The sequence below is a fragment of the Papaver somniferum genome, chromosome 3 (assembly GCF_003573695.1).
Source record: "Papaver somniferum cultivar HN1 chromosome 3, ASM357369v1, whole genome shotgun sequence".
In the NCBI taxonomy this organism is placed as follows: domain Eukaryota; kingdom Viridiplantae; phylum Streptophyta; class Magnoliopsida; order Ranunculales; family Papaveraceae; genus Papaver; species Papaver somniferum.
The window spans coordinates 226,759,919-226,784,135 of record NC_039360.1 but is presented as its reverse complement, the minus strand read 5'-3'; the positions used below and the strand labels follow the sequence as shown (position 1 = coordinate 226,784,135).

The window sequence follows — 24,217 nt, the reverse complement described above, 5'->3', positions numbered from 1 at the left end:
AAAAAAAAGAAAAAAAAAAACAAAAAAAGTTGAAAAAAAAAAGAAAAAAAAAAGAGAAATTGAGACCAGACCAACTGGAATAAATTCAATAAATTCGGCCACTGGAACCCTTGTATATGCCAGTTGTGTTGATTATCGACCACTGATACCCTTGTATATGCCAGTGTGTTGATATTAGTCAGACCGATATCTCAGTCCATTAGGATAGGTTCATTATGGCAGTGGCCTTCAGACAGATATGAGAAACACCGTTCACCTTAGTCAACATCAAAACCATCTATGTTTTTCTATATCCATCTTCTTAATTTATCCATGTGATTTGTTTGATACTGAGTTTGGATGCGACTATCTGAGTAGACCTCTGTCACTTTATATGAATTTTAGTATGCTTGAGTGCGAACTCGTGTACATCAATTGGAATTTCGCATCAGGGTACTTCCTCCTGTAGTTAATAAGTATGCCAACCAATGAGATTCTTTAGTGCCTTCCAAGGTTCTGTTTAGATAGCTAGGGTCTGGAGTATAAAGGTTTTGTGGGTATACCTCTAGTAAGCCCTCCGGAGACAACACTCCGCCACTGGGGACACCTAGGGGTTTAAAGGCTTATTGCATACGCTAAATGCAATTGACGATGCCTGCGACAGTGAGCTAGGATTTTATTTTTGCTCGAGGACTAGCAAATAATAAGTTTGGGGATATTTGATAAACACATTTTTGTGTCCGATTTGTCTCGATTCTATATATTGTTAGGGCTCATTTTTGTATTTATTATGGTGTTTTATTTATTTGTAGGTATTTTTGGCCAATAAACATTTTTGGAAAAAATTGGCTCGAAAAGTTGTCGGAAAGCACCCGGAGGACACTTGATATTCGGACCCCCGGTTTGGATAAGGGGCACCCCTTAAGGCAGCTGCTAAAGGCACCCCTACTCTGGTTAGGGGGCACCCCTACTCTGCGGGAAATATTTGGCAGTTGAGAAAAAAATTAGGGTTCATATTTTGGAGGGGTTTACACGAGATTCAATCTCGGATTTGTGTTGGGCTGGACTCAAGTTAACCAAACAGGGTTGGTAATGGATTTTGTTTTGATCGAATTTGGTTAAATCATCGAGATGACTCAAAACAGGGACATGAGTTTCTCGGGTCTCTGTTACATTGGTTTGGAGGAGTTTTATCCAAGTTTTCTCGTGGGATTGATTGGTAAATGGAAAGAATATCTTCCCAGAGATTCGACTATATCTTAGAGAGAGTTTGGAAGAGTATAAACAACTGAGATGCGTAAACAGATGGGTTCCAGAGACGTGTAAAAAAGAGAAACAAAAGTCCAAGATGTTTGGTGGAGGGAAGTTGAAGATTTCTCGGGATTTATTCGTCCTGTGAAGTATAAAAGTGTTGGGACAAGTCACAAAAAGGAGGACGAAACCTTAGGAGAAGTTTAGAGGAGAATAGAGAGATCCAGAGATCGAGTTGCAGGAAAAATACAATATTCTGCTGCTGCTGCTGAAGAGGAAGAACACGAAGAACATATTGCACCCAATAGCAGTCGTTATATTACTACAACAGATCATTATCGTTGTTTAACAGTCTTAAAATCCTGTAACAGTGACGTTTGTAACACACTTACGGCGTTGCAAATCTCTGTGTTATTACCTTCTATTGTTTTTAATCATCTTTTGAGCCATAAACAATTATTTTGTGATCATGATTAATATGAGGAGCTAAAAACCCCATTGCTGAGGCGATAGAGGAAGCTATTTTTCCAACAAAAAGCGGTACAATCTATTTTATTTAATTTATTGCAATTATTATTATGATTATTTGCCTTGAACTATTATTGAATATGATTTTTATTTGAGTGATTGCAATCTATTTTGATGGAGTATGCTTAGTTTATAGACTCTTGATGCTTCATACTTGGTATTATAATTATTACTTTTGAAAATCTACTTGTTGCAATAGTTTAGAATCAAATTGAACGAAAAAATTGCATGAATACAAATATTGGATTAAATCACTTTGAACTTGGAAAATATTGGAATCTTAGCCTCAGTGTTCTTTTAATATTGATACCAACTTTGTCGGTGTTTGTTATCATTATTATCAAGTTTTCTATTTAGTTTTGAATTTAAGTCTAAAGTTATCCTTCACAAGTTCGAGAATCGAATCACTTTTTACCACTATCTACAAATTACATCAATTTTTGGCGCCGCCGATGCAGGCTTTTTTTTAGGGTTTTAGATTTATTTTATTTTTATTTTTTTATTATTATCTTTGTTCTTTTTTATGTTTTTGGGTATTTATCTTGTGTCTACAGGTTCTGGATCATAAAGAAAATTGAGCCAAAGAGTTTGGTGATTTCATAAAGACTTGAAGTTAAAGATTAAAGCAAAAAGAACAGAAAAGAATACAATTTTATTTTAGACAATTTTAGTTTAAGATTTGTTTATTTTCTTTTAGGAAAAAAAAATTGTATTAGGGTTTATTATTTTTGTAATTTTTCTTTTCTTTTTGGACTTTTGGACTTTGGGACATTATTTTTTTTATTACCCTACAGAAGGGTACTTTAAATATAAACTGTTTGCAGAGAAGGAGGACAATTACGATATTGTCTTTGCACCTTGGGTTCGTACACTTGACATCGGAGTCAGTGGCCCAAGTCGACTACAACTAATTCATCCCCCGTCTGGAACGGGAGGTAAGATTTTAAACACTCGTGAACCCCCTATCAGCGATTTACTGGACTCCTTCGTATGAATATATGTTGAGGACTGAATACAGAAATTTATTTTTCTAGTAAAGGGCAAGGCCTGGCCATACAAGATAAGGGTTCGGATTTCATCACCGCTCTCTTCTTGCCCGCATTAGGAACACGTAACCTACGCGAACCTAAGCCTAAAATTTTGACTAGAACGAGACCGATAGGATAACGAGCTTAACAGGAAAGTCATTCGAAAAATATTGGTTACTCTTTTAAGCATACTTCAAAGTTCTTGACGGTTTCTGTAAGTTGAATGCGTGACTGCGCCGCCTTGTAATACCGGTGAGGCCTTGGGTATCAAAGCTCCACCGAGCTTCCCTCGCCTCTATTCAACTTACTTTAACTCGGATTTATTCCAGAGGGGTTTGCTTAAATTGTAACGAATTCCCGTTCGAAGGATTAGAAGCTGGTCTAGAAATAATCTAAGTGGAGCCATCATGCTTTTTGTTTGCTAGAAATCAATAGGTTTGATTTGGTTGAGTCGGCCTTGATCTGTGTTTGCTTACCCTTTCAATTTAGAAAATTTTATTGTATGCCTGGACGTAAAAGAGACGCACTAGGTAGATTTGTTAAAGAGAAACCTAGTAGTTCTAAGCGTCTCGATTACCTTAATCTAGAGAGTACGACTTTTGAAGAGTCTGTTTTTGAACATCCGCTAGAGGAGACAATCCCTAATATTCCGATAGTGCCAGAAATGGCAACTTTAAAAGCTTTGTTGAATCCGACTAGGACTACTCGTCCTTCGTGTATTAAGTTAGCTTAAACGGAGGCACCCTATGAACTGAAACCTGGGACCTTACAGATGCTCCCAATCTTTTTAGGGAAAGAAAATGAAAACCCCTATTACCATGTTAGGGATTTTGAGGAAATTTGTAGTACTCTAAGAATTAGAGGCTTAGATGATGATGCTTTGAAACTTAGGTTATTCCCATTTTCCCTGAAAGATAAGGCCAAGTCGTGGCTATATAGTTTGGACTCCGAGTCAATTGAGACATATGAACAACTTACATCTGCCTTTTTCAAGTTTTTCCCTAGGCACAAAACATCGTCTATTAGGACGCAAATATGCACATTTTCACAACAAGAGGGAGAATCTTTATATAGGTATTTGGAAAGGTTCAATGATTTATTATCCCAGTGTCCTCATCATGGTTTAGAAAAGGTTAGGCTAGGTCAGATCCTTTATGAGGGTTTAAATTATTCCACAATGACCATGGTTGAGTCTCTATGCACTGGTGGATTTGAATATCAAACTGTTGATGCGGCGATGGAATTTTTTAATGAAATCGCCAAGAAAAACCAGCAATGGGAAAATAGTAGGGCACCCCAGAAAACAATTATTTTAAGTAGAGGAAACGCTAATAGGGTAGAAGGAGGCTATGAATCAGATGCCAAAATTGCTGCTATAGCAAAAAGGTTAGAAGCTTTAGAAGTGAGCCAGACTAGTGGTAGAGTGGAGCCTTTTTGGGAAGGCCAGAATATTGAAGAGCAAGACAATGCTCTTTATAATAACACTACATTTGATAACCGTCAAAAAAATTGACCCATATTCAGAAACCTATAATCCTGGTTGGAGAAACCATCCGAACCTTTCATGGTCTAAGGGCCAGAGTCAAGGTCAGTTTAGTAATTCTAATGCTCCCCCAGGTTTTGGCTATACTAAGAATCCTTCAGGACTAGCTCAGTTTCAGAATCAGTCAGACAAGAAAATCCTAAGTTTATAGGAATCTCTCGCCTTGTTAACTCAGCAAACTGCAAAATTTCAGTTATCCGTAGAACAGAGTCTACAAGCTAGTAACAGGATAGGACAAGAAAATAGTCAGGCTATTTCCGAGTTAAAAACCCAGGTTGGTATGATAAGTGATTCTTTGAGAGAAAAAGGTAAGTTTCCTAGTCAAACACAACCCAACCCTAGAGGAGTTGATGAATTAGGTGCAAAACCATCGAATCAAGTGAATGCTGTTAGAACCCTTAGGAGTGGTAGAGTTGTAGACAATAAGGTAACCATGCCCGATAGTGAACATACTGTAGTTCACCACTCAGAATATCACCTCTCAGGACCAGTAGCTGAGGAGACTGATAAAGTTTCTGATGATGTGAATTCGGTTACTGAAAGGTATGATTTTATGCCTAGAGCCCCATTTCCTCAGCTATTAGTACCAACAAAGAAGGAATCGAACTTTAATGACATATTGGAGGTTTTTAGGAAAGTTACCATAAACCTTCCTTTATTAGATGCAATTAGGAAAATTCATGCTTATGCAAAGTTCCTTAAGGATATGTGTACGCTAAAGATAAAACTTAGCATCCATAAGAAAGCCTTTTTAGCTAGTCATGTAAGTTCAATTATTTAAAACACTACAACTCCAAAGTACAAAGACCCAGGTTCCCCTACCATTGCTTGTACAATAGGTGAACACCGGGTAGAAAAATCTTTACTTGACTTAGGAGCCAGTATGAACTTACTGCCATTCCATGTATACTTACATCTAGGACTTGGTGAAATGAGACCTACTCAGATGAAACTGCAGTTAGCTGATAGGTCTGTTAAAATCCCTCGAGGTGTTATCGAGGATGTTCTTATTTAGGTCGACAAGTTTATTTATCTAGTGGATTTCATGGTCCTAGATACCCAACCTGTCCCTGACCCAGAGAACCAGATATCTGTGTTTTAGGTCACCCATTTTTAGCTACGTCTAATGCGATCATTAACTGTCGAAATGGTGTGATGATTTTATCTTTTGGTAATATGACTATGGAGATGAACGTTTTTAATGTCAGTAAGAAACCTCATGATCTAGATGACACATGTGTTGAAGAGGTGAACATGATAGAAGCCTTAATTCAGAAGTCATTACCAAACATTTTATTTGAAGACCCATTAGAAAGTTGTCTATCCCATTTTGGTTTAGATTTTGATGACGATAGCACTATTGAACAAGTGAATGCTCTATTAGATTCTACCCCTGCGTTAGAAACTGATAGATGGAAAGCTAGGTTCGAACCGTTACCAGTTTCTGAGACTACTCTAATTCCTTCTTTAGAAGAGCCCCCAAAGTTGGACCTTAAACCACTACCCGACACTCTACAATATGTGTTTTTAGGCCCATATGAGACTTTACCTGTGATTGTAGCTTCCGATTTGGATAGTGATCAGGAAAGTAGGCTATTAAAAGTACTTCAAGACAATAAGGAATCTTTAGGGTGGACTATAGCAGACATTAAGGGTATAAGTCTTACGGTGTGTATGCATCAGATTCATTTAGAGGAAGACTCCAAACCTTCTAGGGAGATGCAACATCGACTGAACTCTAACATGAAAGAGGTAGTTCGAAAAGAGGTGCTTAAGTTGTTAGATGCGGGTATTATCTACCCAATTTCAGACAGTAAGTGGGTTAGCCCCGTTCAGGTTGTCCCCAAGAAATCAGGTATCACTATAGTCCAGAATGATAATAATGAGTTAATCGCAACCACGGGATGGTGTGTCTGTATTGAGTATAGGAAATTGAACAAGGTCACAAGGAAGGATCACTTTCCCCTTCCTTTTATCGACCAAATGCTATAGAGGTTAGCTGGACATAGTCATTATAGCTTCTTAGATGGCTACTCCGGTTATAATCAGATCGTTATTGCCCCAGAAGACCAAGAGAAAACCACTTTTACCTGTCCCTTTGGTACCTTTGCGTATAGACGCATGCCTTTCGGGTTATGTAATGCCCCTGCGACTTTTTAGCGTTGTATGATGAGCATATTTTATGATATGGTAGAACGGGTTTTAGAGGTCTTTATGGATGATTTTTCAGTGTTTGGTTCATCTTTTGATGATTGCTTGCATCATTTGACATTAGTGTTGAATAAGTGTAAGGAAAAGAATTTAGTGCTTAATTGGGAAAAATGCCATTTCATGGTTGAATCAGGAATTATCTTAGGGCACTTCGTTTCTTCAAAGGGTATAGAGGTACACAAAGCCAAAATTGACCTTATTAAGACTCTACAGGTCCCAAAAACCGTAAAAGATATTAGGTCATTCTTAGGGCATGCAGGTTTTTACCGTCGATTCATTAAGGATTTTAGCTTGATTTCTAGACCTCTTTGCAATTTGCTTGCAAAAGATGTTAAGTTTGTCTTTGATGATGCTTGCTTAAAGGCTTTTGATAAGATTAAGACTTTACTCACTACTTCCCCGATAGTCAAGGCACCTAACTGGAACCTACCCTTTGAAATTATGTGTGATGCTTCAGATTATGCTATAGGCATTATGCTAGGTCAGCGAGAAAACAAATTACTCCATGTGATTTACTATGCTAGCAAAACTCTGAATGATACCCAAATGAACTATACAACTACCGAGAAGGAATTGCTAGCCATCGTGTTCCTTGGATAAGTTTAGATCCTAATTATTAGGTTCTAAGATCGTAATCTATACTGATCATGCTGATTTGAAATACCTTTTGTCTAAGAAGGATACCAAACCTAGATTGATTAGATGGATCCTTTTGTTACAAGAATTTTGTCCAGACATTAGAGACAAAAAGGGTGCAGAAAATGTGGTAGAAGACCACTTGTCTAGGCTAGTTGTTAGTTCCCCTAATAATTCCATTCCTATAAGAGATAGTTTTCCTGATGAACAATTGTTCTCTGTTTCCCAATCACCTTGGTATGCAAATATAGTGAATTATCTTGTTACTGTTCGAATGCCTCAACATTGGGGTAAGCAAGATCGTTCTAGGTTTTTAGCCGAGGTTAAACATTTATTTTGGGACGATCCTTATCTGTTTAAGTATTGTCCGGACCAGATTATTAGGAGATGTGTATATGAGAGTGACCAGTCTAGTATTATCTCCTTTTGTCATGAACATGCATGTGGGGGTCATTTTAGTGCTAAGAAGACTGCTGCTAAGATTTTGCAGTGTGGATTTTACTGTCCTTCGTTGTTTAAAGATTCCCATAGTCATTGTGTTTCTTGTGAGCGTTGCCATAAGTTAGGAACCATTTCCCGTAGAAATATGATGCCTTTGAACCCTATTTTAGTGATTGAGGTCTTTGATATGTGGGGCATTGATTTTATGAGTCCATTTCCTATTTCGTTTGGTTATCTTTACATACTTGTCGCTGTAGACTATGTGTCTAAGTGGGTTGAGGCGGTTCTGTGTAAAACAAATGACCACAGGGTCGTAGTCCAGTTTTTGAAAGAGAATATACTTACACGTTTTGGTACGCCGCGAGCTATAATTAGTGATGGAGGTTCACACTTTTGTAATAGACCGTTTTCTCTTTTAATGAAACAATACGGTATTACCCATAAAGTAGAAACCCCATATCACCCTCAGACTAGTGGTCAAGTAGAGGTTTCCAATAGGGAAATTAAACGTATTCTAGAGAAAACAGTTAATCCAAATAGGAAAGACTTGTCGTCGAAGCTTACTGATGCCTTATGGGCTTACCGTACTGCGTTTAAGACACCCATTGGAATGTCACCTTATTGTTTAGTATTTGGCAAGGCATGTCACCTGACTGTTGAGTTAGAGCATCAAGCCTATTGGGCTATTAAGAACTTAAACTTTTCACTTGACAAGGAAGGAGCTCAAAGAAAGCTCCATCTCAATGAGTTGGACGAGATTCATAGAGATGCATACGATAGTGCTAAGGAGTATAAGAACAAAATGAAACTTGTGCATGATAGGAATATTTTACGAAAGTCATTTTCTCCAGGTCAAAAAGTTCTTCTATATGACACTCGGTTGCATCTATTCCCCGGGAAGTTGCGCTCTCGATGGACCGGTCCTTTTGTGGTCCGTACTGTTTTTCTCATGGCGCTGTTGAGATTGAGACACCAGATGGTAGTAGTTCTTCGAAGGTTAACGGTCAGCGATTGAAGCCCTTTTTAGAGCCTTTTTCTACAGGTGATGTTGAGGAGGTCCCTGTTTACCTTGATTGACCATCGAGGCGATTTTGTATGTTGTATATTATTTTTGTAGGTTTTTGGTTACACTTCACCCAGGTACTATCTTTCCGACTTCTCTCTTTACTATTTCCTCATGTTACTTATATTTTTGGTACTGTTCTTTAATTAGAAACATTGAGGACAATGTTAGATTTAAGTTTGGGGGCGGGGTAGAACTTTTTGTTACCTTTTCGTTGCAATAAATAAACTCCAGAGCCTAGAAATTTATCCTTATTAAGGATGGCACTATCCAATCTAAATGGATGGAAGCATTTTGGTTATAGGAGTTGAGGGACCAATCTGATTAGATGGAAACATCTAAAGAGTCTATTCATAAAAGCACAAAGCTCAGGTGTTAGAAATAACATGGTAGTTTCGCCATATCTCATTGAATCCTTTTCACTTTTATTTTTATTTTTGTTTTTTCTTTTTAAAATATGTTTCTCTAAGTGATTAGGTGGGGCTCACGATTCAAGTTGTTACCGTTGCTAGGGTGAAATAGAGTGATTGAGCTAGGCATATATAAAAAAAAAAAAAAAAAAAGATAAAAAAAAAGTTGAAAAAATAAATAAATTTGAGACCAGACCATCAGACCAACTGGAATAAATTCAATAAAGTCGACCACTGGAACACTTGTATATGCCAGTTGTGTTGACTTAGAGTTAGGATTATCGGACACTGGTACTCTTGTATATGCCAGTGTGTTGATATTAGTCAAACCGGTATCTCAGTCCATTAGGATAGGTTCATTATGGCAGTGGCCTTCAGACAGATATGAGAAATACCGTTCACCTTAGTCAACATCAAAACCATCTATGTTTTTCTATATCCATCTTCTTAATCTATCCATGTGATTTGTTTAATTCTGAGTTTGGATGCGACTATCTGAGTAGATCTCTGTCACTTTATATGAATTTTAGTATTCTTAAGTGCGAACTCGTGTACAACAATTGGAATTTCGCATCAGGGTACTTCCTCCCGTAGTCAATAAGTATTCCAACCAAGGAGATTCTTTAGTGCCTTCCAAGGTTCTGTGTAGATATCTAGGGTCTGTAGTATAAAGGTTTTATGAGTATACCTCTGGTAAGCCCTCCGGAGACAACACTCCGCCACTAGGGACACCTAGGGGTTTAAAGGCTTATTGCATACGCTAAATGCAATCGACGATGCCTGCGACAGTGAGTTAGGATTTTATTTCTATTTTATTTTTGCTCGAGGACTAGCAAATAATAGGTTTGGGGGTATTTAATAGACACATTTTTGTGTCCGATTTGTCTCGATTCTATATATTGTTAGGGCCCATTTTTGTACTTATTATGGTGTTTTATTTATTTGTAGGTATTTTTGGCCAATAAACATTTTTGGAAAAAATTGGCTCGAAAAGTTGTCGGAAAGCACCCGGAGGACACTTGATATTCGGACCCCCGGTTTGGATAAGGGGCACCCCCAGGACACCCCTTAAGGCAGCTGCTAAAGGCACCCCTACTCTGGTTAGGGGGCATCCCTTTTCTTCCCTATTTGAACAGAAAATTGGCGAGAAATATTTGGCAGTTGAGAACAAAATTAGGGTTCATATTTTGGAGGGGTTTACACGAGATTCAATCTCGGATTTGTGTTGGGATGGACTCAAGTTAACCAAACAGGATTGGTAATGGATTTTGTTTTGATCGAATTTGGTTAAATCATCGAGATGACTCAAAACAGGGACATGAGTTTCTCGGGTCTCTGTTACATTGGTTTGGAGGAGTTTTAGCTGAGTTTGCTCGTGGGATTGATTGGTAAATGGAAAGAATATCTTCCCAGAGATTTGACTATATCTTAGAGAGAGTTTGGAAGAGAAGAAACAACTGAGATGCGTAAACAAATGGGTTCCAGAGACGTGTAGAAAAGAGAAACAAAAGTCCAAGACTTTTGGTGGAGGGATGTGGAAGATTTTTCGGGATTTAATCGTCTTGTGAAGTATAAAAGTGCGGGGACGAGTCACAAAAAGGAGGACGAAACCTTAGGAGAAGTTTAGAGGAGAATAGAGAGCTTCAGAGATCGATTTGCAGGAAAAATACAATATTCTGCTGCTGCTGCTGAAGAGGAAGAACACGAAGAACATATTACACCCAATAGCAGTCGTTATATTACTACAACAAATCACTATCGTTGTTTAACAGTCTTAAAATCCTGTAACATTGACGTTTGTAACACACTTACAGCGTTGCAAATCTTTGTGTTATTACCTTCTCTTCTTTTTAATCATCTTTTGAGCCATAAACAATTATTTTGAGATCATGATTAATATGAGGAGCTAAACCCCATTGATGAGGCGATAGAGGAAGCTATTTTTCCAACAAAAAGAGGTACAATCTATTTTATTTAATTTATTGCAATTATTACTATGATTATTTGCCTTGAACTATTATTGAATATGATTTTTATTTGAGTGATTGTGATCTATTTTTATGGAGTATGCTTAGTTTATAGACTCTTGATGCTTCATACTTGGTATTTACAATTATTACTTTTGAAAATCTACTTGTTGCAATAGTTTAGAATCAAATCGAACGAAAAAATTGCATGAATATAAATATTGGATTAAATCACTTTGAACTTGGAAAATAGTGGAATCTTAGCCTCAGTGTTCTTTTAATATTGATACCAACTTTGTCGGTGTTTGTTATAATTATTAGCAAGTTTTCTATTTAGTTTTGAATTTAAGTCTAAAGTTATCCTTCACAAGTTCGAGAATCGAACCACTTTTTACCACTATCTACAAATTACATCACCCAGTAACACCGAAAGCCCTCCTTCAGGTGTAACACCGCCGATCACTTGGGCTAGAGCCGCTGCCGCCTTTAATGTCCCCGCGCAACTTGCTAATCCTGGCAGTACTGAAAGCGCTCCTTCAGGCGTTACACCACCAGTCACCAGGGCCAGAGCTGCCGCTACCGCTCCTAATGCTTCGTCAAGCATGGCGCCTCCAACCGCCACTAAGACTCCAACTACCCCACCAACAGGACGAGAAACCGGAGGAACCAGAGAAAGCAGACCCTATATCTCCATCGCTGATTTGATGGAACGGCAGGAGGTTCTCGCTAGATCCCAGACGAATATGGTTTCGACACAGAAATAAGTACTCGTCTTTCTCAAAGCCCTGATAGAGCGGATTCCGTGTGAGTCACGCCCTCAAGAGACGATTAGAAACGCCTCCAACACCCCCGACGCTAGCACCTCGGCGGAATGCGTCTCCGCAGACAAGGAGATTCGTGCCAGAACCCCATTAGAAAGAAGACATCCGTCCAATTTTGTCACACGAGAGGATCTGGAACAACTTTTCCGGAATCGAATCAAGAATGATGAAATAGACATGCATCAGCATCAACCTCCTTACCCACCTGAAATACAAAGAATTCCTCTTTCAAGAGGATACTACTCTCCTCAATTCACCATGTATGATGGCACCGGAAATGCACGTGAGCATGTATCTCGATTCTTGGAGTCCCTAAGCGAACATGAATACAATCACGTTCTTCGTCTGAGGGAGTTTTCAAAATCGCTTACCGGAAGAGCGTACACATGGTATAATAGCATCGCGCCAAACTGCAACCCCAACTGGGGTGGCATGGTTACCGCATTTTACAAGAAGTGCTTATTTGTGTCTGAACAAGTTACCTTCTCGGACCTAGGAAGGATGTACCAACGGGACAACGAACATCCAAATGATTTTGTTAAGAGATTCAGGATTCAAGCACTAGACTGTCATGACCCAAACGTGACCGAGCAACAACTGGTGAATTCATGCATCAACGCTATGGATCCCATTTACCATGCCTTGCTAGAGAACCTGCATTTCCATACATTTTCTGAGCTCCATGAAGCTTCCAGGCGATCAACAACGACAACACCAACATTATTAGAAAGAGCTAGACCAACCAGAGCCGAAGACGTACGCGAAACTCGCGGGAATATACGTCTCATCAATAAACAGAACAACGCTGGTCCCTCCTATGTGTGCGTAGTAAACTAAGGAGGAAAAAGGAAGGCCCCATCTACAGACCAGCAGCCTAAACGCGAAGCACCAGCACGACGAGCAACTCCGCCACGGAAGGCCGCCGCTAAAGCTCCCATGCGTCATCACGAAGCTGAAGGAAATACCCTGGATTTCCCGTTTCCTATTGAGGAGGTGATCAATCTCTTAGAAGCATGGATTCAAGATGATGTTATCAGACTACCATCTCCCAGATGCCCACCGACTGAGGCCGAGATGGCAAACCCCAAATACTGCCACTACCACAGATTTGTTCACTACCCAACCAGTGATTGCAACAGACTGAAGCATATCTTCAAATAAAAGATAGAAGCAGGGGAACTTCAACTAGGAAACGAGAGAGTACATCGAGACCCACTTCCGGTAAGGAATTGTGGAGTCTCTGGGGACTCCGTGCATGAGACTGTGCGATCTATGAAGCAACACGTATGCGAAATTCTATACCTTTCCAAGGTGCAGCGCCAAGATATCTCACGGCTCTCAATCGTGTCATGTCGGGCAACTGGATTTTTCCCTTCACGGAAGCCACGCCAAGAGCCCAAGCTCTCTCAGCGAGCGGAATCGAAAAGGACAATTGGGGACTGCTGACCACGTCCTATTTAAGAGGTATTGAATTCGACAACACGCTAATCGACACGGCATATGACTTCAACATTGTTAATTTCAAGACTCTGAAAGCTGCGGGATTTACGAAACAAGAGGCTACCCATTCCCCATCCGTGATTAAGAACCCGTGAGGGGAAGCCTTGAACGTGCACAACTACATTAACCTCGAGATCAAGATGGGAGACGCTATAACGCATAGAAAATTCCACATTTTCAAAGAACTGGGTTACGACATGATATTGGGGAACTTGCGGGTACTCGACAACAAGGCGAAATTGGGAACATCCCCTCTACCGATGTCAACGCCCGAAAGAATCTCCAAAAAACCGTCCCACTTGCTGCCGCATCGACGAGTTACCGATGGAATCCGGACACCTGGAGATGACCTGTTGACTCTAACTCATAGATTCCAAACGCGAGTAAGTTTGGCCGAACGATCTTCTCTACAACCAGTCATTTCTTCCCCTATTCCGTCATGGGGACTCAGATCGATTACTGGCACGGACGCTGTCAAGAGATGTGAGTGGGGAGCTGGGCCAATCAAACGCTTTGCAAAGAATTTGGAAGCTGCCATCGAAACTGACGAGACCAAGATTCAAACGGTTACACAAAACCCTAACTCGTTTCAAATCGGAGATATGGTGGTCAAAGTGAACTCGTTTCAAGTTGGGAATATGACGGTAAAGATAGTTGTTCGGACCGATTCACCCAAGGAAAAAGAAGACGAGCCATATCTGGTGGCAGACGTCCTTTTGGGAGGTTACTGCAATATCATCAACATAGACAAGCTGGGAGGTGTGATAGTTCACTCGCGATGGATCAAAATTTTCAATCCCTAAAACGTTATACTACCCTCTTCCAGCACTCTCCCTTTAGTATTTTCTTCAGCAATTTCTCCTCCCACTTGATATTTGTATTTCCCCAAGATGAATGCACCGTTTGTATTCTTCTTTAGGGTTTCATTTTTATTTAAAAGGCATACATTTCTTTCCGAACGAGTTTTCCAAATCTCATAAAAATATACCAAACAAATACCAAATCATTGAGAATCCATTAACCATCCAATCACAACCAGAAACACCAACCCATTCTAAGGGAAGGCTTGGGTCTTTCAAAAAAAATGAGAAGTTTTATTCAAAGACGGAAACCGCAAGCAGGATGCTAATTGAAGAAACCCTAACTTCGCCGCGAATACAAGGAAGTTAAAAAAAAATAAGTCTGCAAAACATCAGGACAACTAAGCGACGAATAGAAACAATGAAGAAGAAGAAGCTAGTATTAGAAAGCTAATATGTGAATTGCCAATGCCTCGGTCAGAAATTTTTCAAACACTTTCCCCAACAATCTTTCGGGCAGAAAGGTTCCATCCAGAAGCCACATCAGCAATAACATCCTCAACATCCCACCCGAAAGTCGTCTCAGCAGCAACATCATCCGTCTTTTTACCGACATCTTCCTCGGCAACCAATCTAGCATATGCCACCACGACTTCTCCAATGCCACCAACAACAGTTTCGCCGTCTTTTCCAAAAGTTGTTTTAGTTTCATCAACCGAAACATCATCATCTTCCTTGGAAGTCTTCTCAGTGACCTTTCGAGGAGAATTTCCCGATTCATCAGAATTAAGAGTTATGACACCGTCCTGGACAGGGGAGATACATTGATTTTCCCCTAAAAGTTTCACAAGCTCGGTCTTCCGCCATTTCAACTGAGAAGCAAACTTTCCCGCCCTAACAGTGGGCCGTGAAGATATTTTGTTGCACCAAATCCTCCCAACGCACTGGGATGCTTCGCCGCCTTCCCGTTCTTTCTCCAAACGTATGTCCCAAATGATTTAACCATCTTCACAAAACAGAGATTCAATTCTATTCAACGCCTCCCCATGAGAATAAGAATGGTTTTCGTCGATTCCAAAGTTTCTCCCCGAAAAATTGAAGACATGTCTGTCATTGGAAGATCCCATTATGCGCTACAAAACCAGAGAAATAATAGAGGATAAACACGATTTAAGAATGACCTGTGCAAATGAAGGATTCAAGATCATCTCTTATAACCAGAAGAGCGATGAGGTCCCGAAAAGGAAAGCCTCCTTCTAGACGCGGATTGAGGCGTGATATCAGATTCTAATGAAACCGTTTTCTACTAGAGAACATAAGGGAATGCCTGGCCACGTGAGGTAAATTAGGGTCTGGTGAGAAAACATGGAAGTACATGTTTAAGGCACGCTTGCCCGCATTGTTACTTCTCTTCCGCCAACACCTAGACTTGAAAAAAAAAAACCCGACAAGGTGACACGAAGAGAAGGAATAACGCCCCCTTTCTACGGGCATAACACTTGTGGGGTTTTGAATAAGGAAAGAACTTCCTATGTGAGTCACGTAAGGAAAAGAGACAACCATGCCTGCAAAGACAAGCCACTACTGGGCCAAGACTTCCACGCATGCTTTGCCTCACCAAACCGTGTCATGCCTTGGACCGCCGTCCGCGCCATGCTTGCCTCGTCAAACCGCGTCATGCCTTGCACCATCGTGCCGCGCCATGACTTGTCGCGCCAACACCAACAAACTCGCCAAGCCAGCGTCACGATGTTCCCTAACCCATCCAAGGTGATGCATGGCCAGACTAAGACGACGATTTTCATCTCACCACTCCACGGTCTGCACCACCAGTACAATTTATGCAAGGCCGCCAACACGGGAAGCAAAAACTCTCTTTACCTCTCGAAAAAGGTTAGTCGGACCTTCCTGACCATCTTTTCACGACTTGTTGTTTCGATTTTTTTCCTAGCCTGTCACTATCTTATGCTTACCTCGCAACGATGCTCCCGTTCCGAGCTAAGAAAGAGACTTAATGTTGATGGTCGTTTTTAGCTTAGGGTTAAAATCGTAAAAAACTGCATATCTGACATGATGTCACTATGACCATTAACAAATTTATTGAATCGATCAGCATGCTTATGTAAGAATTACCAGGGTACCTTTTTTTTATGTGTCATGTTCCACGGAAGAACCCTTAACATTGACCGACATCATCTATGCCAAACCCTAATTCTCATGCTACCGCGCCAAGACATGCCAACCATGCCAGCCGCACTAGTGTGCCAATGGAAAACCATGCCAGCCACATCTCCGCTCCAAGGCATGCCAACCATGCCAGCTGCACCACTGTGCCAATGACAAACCATGCCAGCCACATCTCCGTGCCAAGGCATGCCAACCATGCCAGCCTCACCACTATGCCAATGGAAAACCATGCCAGTCACATCTCCGCGCCAAGGTATGCCAACCATGCCATCCGCACCACTATGCCAATGGCAAACCATGCCAGCCATGTCTACCATGCGCCAATGGCATGCCAAACCCTTGGACCCACCATGCCAAGCCAACCGCACCTTTCCTTGGCCCCAACCATGCTAGCCGCACCACGCGCCAATGGCATGCCAATCCCTTGGCCCCACCATGCCAAGACAACCGCACCTTTCCTTGGCCCCACCATGCCAAGCCGTCCGTAACAAACCCTTGGCCCCACTATGCCAATCCATCCGCGCCATTGGCCTAGGCCCCACCATGCTGGCCTTCCCTATGCGGCTACCAAAACGAAGGCGTGCGACGATCAACGACCACCCTTCCATCCTAGATGCAAACCCTAGCCGTCCAAGGTCGCCAAACAATGTATGGTAACCTTTGGCCCAAAACCCTAGTTTTGGCCACGCCAAACCGCGCCAAGGCATGCCATGCTACATGTGCCAATGGCATGCCAACCACCTTGCCGCGCCATACCATGCCGTCCTTCCCCATGCGGCTTCCAAAACGAAGGCGTGTGACAATCAACGACCACCCCTCCATCCTAGATGCAAATCCTAGCCGTCCAAGGTCGCCAAACAACGCACGGTAACCTTTTGCCCAAAACCCTAGTTTTGGCCACGCCAAACCGCGCCAAGGCATGCCATGCCACATGTGCCAATGGCATGCCAACCACCTTGCCGCGCCATACCATGCTGGCCTTCCCTATGCGGCTACCTAAACGAAGGCCTGCAACAATCAACGGCCACTTTTTCATCTAAGATGCAGATCTTAGCCGTCCAAGGTTACCAGCTAACGCATGCAACTTTTGGCCCTAGTTTGGTCGCGCCTAAACAAAGCCAAAACCCTAACTTTTGGCGGCGCCTAAACTAGGCCATATTAAAGCCATACTGATCATACTTTCATGCCACTGGCTACCAAACGAAAGGTTGCAATAATCAACGGCTACCTTCCTCTTAAGATGCAAAATCTCGACTGTTAAAGGTCACTACCGAGCCGGCAAGTCTCCCAAGCTCAACTTGCCAGACAAAAACAACATGCTACATGTTTTCCACGAAAACACTCGAGACATCAACACATGTCACAAACTGGGGGATGCTTATTGGGTGTTGGTTTGGCGGTTTACAACGTGCGGCGTACACTACGCTCGTTATAAGAAAGTGTCATAAGGATGAGGCGGTTAGTAAATACAGGGAGTAATGGTGAAACGCTTTTTTTTATGAAACATCAATTCAAAGCGTTACCGGTTACCACCTCCTCCTATTTACTTACCCGTTTTCCATTTCTTAATGAGACCAGAGTATGTTTCACTTCGACTTTTATAAATAGGCATTACCTATTTCCACCGAACAACAAGTTTTGGTCAGGAGCATACAACACTCAGAAATCACCTGTTAGCTTTCCCATCTGTTAGCTTACGCTTTCTGATACAAGTCAAAACAACTACTCTTCCAGAATCAACTATTCTGGTCTCAACAATCTCTTCGCTTCCTTCCCCAAAACCAACCCTTGTCCTCCACTTTGTGACCGAAGCAAGTATGGAACGACCGTTTCTTGGTTTAGGCCGGACTTGTACAGATTGATCTCTCGAATCTAAAGTACTCCCTTGAAGTACATTGTTTAGGGTTTAGACTTGTTTCCTCACCCACATCACACGAAATTACCGAAACCAGCAGAAACTGTTTTCACTCTTAAACACCCGTTTGCATAATTGAGTGATTATTATTCTAGAATCGGTTTGTTCATGAACTAATATATTTATATAATAAGGAATGCAATCTTTGAAAACCGTGGATATAATGTTCATCAATTGATTCGAGTGAATCAAACCGATTTTTCTTCAATTGTATTCTTGTATAATTCTATGAGAATATAGCAATTGAAAAACTCTGTAACTAGTTTCATTTGAGTCATTTGAACTAGTTGTGGTTAAGATGAATAAGGTTGATATGAAAGTGTTCATATAGCTAACTTTGGTTAACTACTGTTGAGCCAACCTAGTGTACACGTTTAGGTACGATTACTCAAACCTAAGTGAGGGTACATTTCATTTGTGTATAACAAGCTAAGTTCGATCTAACGGTTGAAATATATTAGCTTGAGTCTAATCAGGTTTTCATCTAACGGTGAATATTGAATGCTTGGTTACCAAGGTAACTTAGATTGCAAGGGACACCCAAGGTTATGCGTAGCCCAAATTCATCCTCAGCACCCAAATTTGTCCTCATCACCTATCTGCTATTCGCACCCAAGAAAAGGATAGGGGCACTTCATCTTCAACATTTCAAAAATAAAAAATAGCGGGAAAAATATTCACTTCACTGGCTGAATTTTGATCGGATTTTGGAGGAGTTTTTGTGCGATTCAATCGTTGAAATTTCATGGGTAGATGTGATTTGTTAGAACAAAGCTGTTATGGGTGTTTGTTTCGATCAAATTTGGCTAGATAACCCAAGATATGAAATCATAGCATCACGGGTTGGTTTTCCATTCCGAGTCCGGATTGAGTGACCAAGAGATTTTCACGTGGCTGCTGCATGTTGGAACACTTCTGGACAATGACTGGATGCGTTGAGAGTAATTTGGCGTGGGGAAACAGCGTGAGAAGCTAAATCAGGGAAGAAAATATTCCCAGAATAGTTTTCATCAAGGCCGAGTTAAGAGAGAATTATCTTGAGTTATAGCGATATTTCTTGGTGCTACTGGATATATAAAGGGTTCTGGTGTTGCAGAAAAAAGAAAACGGAGAGTTTGGGAGAGGCACAGAGCAACAACAGAAGAGAAAAAAATCGCACCAGAGAACTGACCATTTCTGCTGCTGCTGAAGAACACGAAGAACAAAAAACCACCAGAGGCCGTCGTTCATGCTACAGTGACAACGACAGCCACACGAGGGTCGCAGAGATACAACAACAACAGTTCCTTTTTATCGTTCTTTGTAACAGTGTTTTGCAACAATTATAAACGTTGCAAACACCCGATTTTCATTATTTTCTCTCCATTTAATCTTTGTAAACAAATCTTGAGCATGAGTCAATATTTTGATCAAGTTTATACAATGATGAGCTAAACCCATCCTTTGGGGCGACGGAGGAAGCTATTTCTCCAATGAAATGTGGTAATCTCTATTTTATTTAATTTATGCAATTATTATATGATTATTTGCCTTGATAAATAAATAGATAAAATGGTTTTTGTTAAACAATTGTTATTTCAATTGATGGAGCATGCTAGCCTAGGGTTTTGATGTCCCATACTTTCGATTTACAATTGTTATTTCTAAAAAATCAACTTTTGCAATATTAAGAATCAACTTGAATGAAGGATTTGCATAATTATAATTAGAAAATATAAATCACTTTGATATTGGTAATTAGTGGAATCCATAGCCCCAGTCTTCTCCATATTTTTCGTATCACTTTTATTTAAGTTTCCTATATTTTTTATTTAAAATTAAGTCTAAAATCTGCTTTCACAAGTCTTGAACAAATCTTATTACTACAACAACATTGAAACCACATCAATTTTTGGAGCCACCGACGCGGACTTGTCTTTAGGCTAGAGTTTTTAGATTTTTTTTTTTAGGTTTTTATTTTTATTTGTTCTTCTTTACGTTTTTGGGTTTTTGTCTTTTTCTTACAGAATCCGGAATTTGGAGCGAAAGAAAAATTTTCCAAAGCTTTTGGTGAATACTTAAAGACTTCGAGTGAAAGGAAAAGCGAAAGGAGCGAAAGAAAATTGTTCTTACCCGCCTTAGGGAAACAACACCAAACGCGAACCTAAGCCTAAAATTTTGACTAGAACGAGACCGATAGGGTAACGAGCTTAACAGGAAAGTCATTAGAAAAATATTGGTTACTCTTTTAAGCATGCTTCGAAGTTCTTGACGGTTTCTTTAAGTTGAATGCGTGAATGCGCTGCCTTGTAATACCGGTGAGGCCTTGGGTATCAAAGCTCCACCGAGCTTCCCTCGCCTCTATTCAACTTACTTTAACTCGGATTGATTCCAGAGAGGTTTGCTTAAATTGTAACGAATTCCCTTTCGAAGGATTAGAAGCTGGTCTAGAAATAATCTAAGTGAAGCCATCATGCTTTTTGTTTGCTAGAAATCAGTAGGTTTGCTATGGTAGAGTCAGCCTTGTCAGTGGGTTTATTTTGAGAATGTCAAACTGGTACAATAGCCAATACAACGAATATCCAATTGAACAAAATGGACATTACTACTTTGACCATAGTGTGAATAGTGGTTGGGAACATCCACCTTTTGAAGGTTATGGGTCATAACATGATGAGCCTAATTACTATTCACACACCCACAGGTCATACGAGCAAAACGATCCTCCTATTTCTCTAGAAGAGTCTCTCAAGAGTTTCAATGATTCAACACAGAAGTTTCACTTATTTATGAAAGAGACTTATAATATTCCGCTTCCAGAAGAGTCCGTAGAGCATTCAACTAAGATGTCTCTAGAAGAGTTCCTCAAGCAGTTTAATGAGAGTACAAATAGGATTATGGAAAAATTTGCTCAAGATAGTCTTAACTTCCAATATAGTATTCCCAATACCACCCTTGAAAATAAGGATAGTTTTTATTCACATAATCAAGATGACGAGGTTAGAATATGTAACACTACTAGTTTAGATGAGGTTCAACCATTTTCATATTATTATAATGATGATTATGATGAGGATAGTGTTGATGAAGAATCAGACACATATAGGCATAGTGATCAGGAATTTGTTACTCCAATTGAGCTTTACAATAATAATATTATTTCTAGTTCAAATCCAAATAATTTTAGTAATTATTCACCTATTCAGAAGGAAGAGGATTTGACTATAAGTATCCCCGTTTTAGACGATGTAGTATCTCCTTTTTGGGAAGCCAATAATAGTTTAGAGGAAAGAGTTTACCCTGAGAATATTGTTTTAGAGTCTAGCGAGTTAAAAATGCTAGTCTTAGAAGAAGATAAACTCGTAGAGATAAGTGAGGATGCTGATTGTAACTTAGAAGAATCAATTGACTATTTTCAAGAATCTGATGATCTTGAAATTAGGGAGATTGTGACTAGTCTATCTAGAGACACTGAAAACTCTAAGTTTGTGGGTGATTATCACTTTCCTAGTGCCTTACCTTTAACTGTCAGAAAGTCCCCTTACTTAGGACTTGATATATGTGCCTCGACCATTGTTCCAGAATACCTTCATACTAGATCTCCTGAACCTAATAATTTCCAGGAAGAAGTTCAGTTGTTAGAAACCCATCCTATGGTTGATGTGGTTTACCCAGGCGATAGTACCCAAATTGACTTTGTTTTCCCACCAAATATTTTTCAACCAATTGTGGGAACGTATAAGTTTCAGATATGTCAATTATTGAGTTTTGACACTAAACCTAATTACTTTAGGAGATTAGGTTCGACATATTTGTTTAAGGAAGACCACCACGTTCATTATGGTCACCTATGTAAGTCAAATTTGATTGACTTAGAGGATCCCCAGTTATTCAGGTTACTTTTATGTTCTTCTAATTTCTTAGTTGAGTATTTCCAGACTCTACAACCTGACCTTCAGGATCCTGCATTTGAGGAAGTACAGCCGATGAAAACCTTTTATCTAGACCCAGTTATAGAACCCGAACCTGAACCACAACTAGATATTGTTATCTTAAAGTTAAGTAAGGGTATGTTCGGTATCTTCATGGTCTGTTGCGATTTTCTCTTCGTTTGGGTAACACTTTTTGATTCAAATGACCCGCAATTATTCCGGTTGCTGCTATATGATTCTTCGTGGTGACTAATCCTTTCTTAGTCTGGCTGAAGACTTTAAACTTAGCACTTCCTGGGAGGTAACCTATGATCATGCAACACGGTAATATCTTTCCTTAACTCTTTTGCTTCAAGTGGTAACAATTTCTCCTTGTTCATGCTTTTAATTTTATCTTTAGAACATTGAGGACAATGTTAGATTTAAGTTTGGGGGTATGGGAGAAACTTTTAGTTGCAATAAATAAACTCCAGAGCCTAGAAATTTATGCTTATTAAGGTTGGAACTAACCAATCTAAGTGGATGGGAACATCTTGGTTGGAGGAGTTGAGGAACCAATATGATTAGATGGAAACATCTAAAGAGTCTATTCATAAAAGCACAGAGCTCATGTGTTAGAATTAAAAAAAACATGGTAGTTTCGCCATATCTCGTTGAATCTTAATCCTTCTGTTTTTATTTTTTAAGTGATTTGGAAATAATAATAATGAGACCAGACCATTAGACCAACCGGAATAAATTCAATAAAGTCGACCACTGGTGCCCTTGTATATGCCAGTTGTGTTGACCTAGAGTTAGGTTTATCGACCACTGTTCCCCTTGTATATGACAGTTGTGTTGATATTATTCAGACCGGTATCTCAGTCCATTAGGATAGGTTCACCTTGGCATAGGCCTTCATACAAATATGGGAAACACCGTTCACTTTTAACCATCTCTTTATCCATCTTCTTAATCTTCCCATGTGATTGGTTGACTCCGGTTATGATGTCCAGAAACTATCTGACTAGAGATCTGTCACTTATATATGAATTTTAGTATGCTGAGTGCAAACTCGTGTACAACAATTAGAATTTCGCATCAGGGTACTTCCTTCTGTAGTCAATGAGAGTATACCAACCAAGGATATTCTTTAGTGCTTTCCAAGGTTCTGCGTACATAGCTAGGGTCTGGAGTAAAGGTTTTGTGGGTACACCTCTGGTAAACCCTCCGGAGACAACACTCCGCCACTAGGGCCACCTAGTGGTTTAACGGCTTGCTGCACGTGCTAAGTGTAGTCATTTTTATTAGATTTGCTCGAGGACTAGCAAATAATAAGTTTGGAGGTATTTGATATACACTTTTCCAAAACTCTGACTCAATGTTTAGAATACCTTTAAGAGTTTCTGGATTTTTTCGAGCGGCAAAGGCTAACTGTTTCTGAAAACAGTAAATTTGTCTACCTAGAATTTTCAGATGAGCCAAAAGAGAAATCTGTGAAGTTCTTTCAATGATTTGATTTCTGGCTTGTCCTCCGTTCATTTGACTTATAGTATTTTTAGATACATCATTAGTGTTTCTCATGTCATTAAGGTCATTTCCCATGATACCTTCACAGAGCATGGTAATTATACATGGGAAACCCAGATACCTCTTGATTCCTAGAGATGAAATAAAATTTGATATTTTGATCATTTGGATGACAATGAGTCCATATAGATTGAATTGAGAATCTTCTTTCAACAGAAGGAATACAAATTCTGCAAAATCCTTATCCCAAACTGACTTATCTCTTGTACTTGCAAATAGAGTTGATATAGCAAGTTTTCTGAAAACCCTTAAATGAAAATGTATATCTTTGGTTGGTAAGCTACCATTTTACCAGTTAATCATTTTTCCAATGAGACGTGTTGAAATGGTATCATGATCAATTTCAACTTTGCTAATCAGATGATTACATCCCACATTTTACTTGATGATATTTGAAATCGTCTTACGATCAACATAGTAAAGTCCACAACCAACAAGAGTAACAAAGGTAAGTTTT

General features: G+C 39.9%; 1 pseudogene; it reads right to left on the bottom strand.

Annotated features, from left to right (window-relative positions):
• Positions 1 to 3,811: 3,811 nt before the first annotated feature.
• Positions 3,812 to 3,911, bottom strand: LOC113362429 (annotated as a pseudogene).
• Positions 3,912 to 24,217: the final 20,306 nt, after the last annotated feature.